Source organism: Monopterus albus, unplaced genomic scaffold (genome assembly GCF_001952655.1).
Source record: "Monopterus albus unplaced genomic scaffold, M_albus_1.0 scaffold59.1, whole genome shotgun sequence".
NCBI classification, from domain to species: domain Eukaryota; kingdom Metazoa; phylum Chordata; class Actinopteri; order Synbranchiformes; family Synbranchidae; genus Monopterus; species Monopterus albus.
This window is the reverse complement of record NW_018127939.1, coordinates 1,570,147-1,572,111: the sequence shown is the minus strand read 5'-3', so window position 1 is coordinate 1,572,111 and position 1,965 is coordinate 1,570,147. Positions and strand designations below refer to the sequence as shown.

At 41.9% G+C, this 1,965-nt stretch overlaps 1 protein-coding gene across 1 annotated transcript in view; it reads left to right on the top strand.

Moving 5' to 3' along the window:
* Positions 1-124: 124 nt before the first annotated feature.
* LOC109961844 (protein arginine N-methyltransferase 8-B) overlaps positions 125-1,965 on the top strand; it is a 23,075-nt gene continuing 21,234 nt past the window's right edge. The window contains exons 1-2 of the mRNA XM_020603004.1: positions 125-151; positions 691-786. The gene's annotated coding sequence lies outside the window, so the exon portion shown is untranslated. The remainder of the gene's footprint in view (positions 152-690; positions 787-1,965) is intronic.

The window sequence follows — 1,965 nt, the reverse complement described above, 5'->3', positions numbered from 1 at the left end:
GAGGCCAGCCGGCTGTGGCGCCCCCTCAGCCGATGGCTCTAACCATTGGGGGTAATGGGGGGGTTCAGTGTCTTGCCCAAGGAAACTTTGACATGTGGACTGCAGGCACCATGATTCAAACCTCCAACCCTCCAGTTGGGAGACAACTGCTCTACCCACTGAACCATAGTCACCACAGGGAAGAAAAATCTCACTAAAAATTTAGCTCACACTGTGCAGTTTGCATTTTCATCATGTCTTTTATAGAAGCTCCAGGGCAAACACAAGCTCCCGCACTGCCTCCATCTTGTGTGTTTTTCTTAACACACTCATTTTTAATCAGATAATGGCAATCATGGCTCCACATAAATTATTATTGTGACAAATATACACAGATTTTTTTACTGCAGAAGTGAATTAAAAGTGTCATACTGTCATAACATTGTATTTTTTGGAGTGCCCAAGAAGATGGGGTTGTGGTTGTTGCATTGCAAAACTGTCTGGGATACAATAAATGGACTTGCACCAATAAATATGCCCTTAAATCTAATTGACAGTGATGTCTTTTTCACTTGGTAAGGTATTAATGATTGTGAGTGAGCTCACTCCAGAAACCTCTAACAACCAAATGCACTGTATGTCACTGATGGCAACAGCCATGGTTGTGGGTACAGTCATCCAATCTAAAGGATGTGAACTCTAAATCGAGCTGGCGGGACTCAACTCAAGGGAGATGTTATACTTAAGCGCCACACACAAACTAGACTTGATGGAGAATGCCGTGGAACTGCTGCAAGTTTGATTAAGGTATTTTGATCTTTCTATGTGGTCTTCCCTCAGATTTTAAGAGACAAAAGGGTTTTTTCCATTAAAGAAACATACTGAAATGTGTTAAGCCGAGTAATGCTCATCACCAGTTCTGTCTTTGTTTCCACTGCCGTGTACCTGCTTGGAGGTGCATTTTGGGAACTAAATTTTGGCACTCCTCAGGAGAGAGTACTAAAATGAATTTTCAGGAATGGGGGAGGGGCACGCAGAGCAGTTGCCCATGATTGGTTAAATGTCCGCACTTCACACCTCAGTCATTACCATTACAAACACAGTATGTAAAGAGGCACTTATACTGGTTTAGACATAAAATGAACACTTCAATGATGAACTGCAGGCAAAGTGGTGAAGACGTCACATTTCTGCAAGTCTGTGTTATGCTTGTTCAACAGTTATTTGATAAACTGCTCATACAGATTCCACTACAGGCTGATTGTTGCACTGTGGAGTGATCTTTCACATCTGTTCTCCCTCTGCCCAGCTGACTGTGTACAGACCCTCGCTCCTCTAAACAAAGACCCAGCAGAGAGAAAATACAGTGGAAAAGCAAAGCAGACCCATCCATGTCAGCCTGAGAGGTTATGCGGGTTGAAGTTTTGCATTGTAAACATGCAGTTGTGCAACCTTTGCTCAAGAAGTCAGGTCTTGATCGTTCAATAATTACAGGCCTATTTCCAAGTTGTCTTTTATTTCGAAAGTACTAGAGAAAGTGGTTTATATACAACTGAAGTCTTTTTTAGATGAGCATAATGTATTGGATGTTTTTCAATCTGGTTTTAAAATGCGGCATAGTACAGAGTCAGCATTGTTAAAAGGTTTTTAACGATATTTACCTGGCAACAAATGCTGGTGGCTATGTGATTCTTGTTTTACTGGATCTGACCGCTGCTTTTGACACAGTTGACCATGATATCCTAATATCTCAATTTAAGGAGTTAGTGGGCATCTGTGGTACTGCCTTAGAGTGGTTCAGGTCTTATTTGTCGGATAGGACGATGTCTGTTGGGTTTGCTGATATTGAGCCCTCATCTACCCCATTGGTATCTGAGGTTACGCAGGGCTCAGTTTTGGGGCCCCTGCTTTTCTCTTTATATTTACTTCCTCTTGGTTGTGTTTTTAGAAAACATGGTGTTTCTATTCATTGTTATGCAGATGATG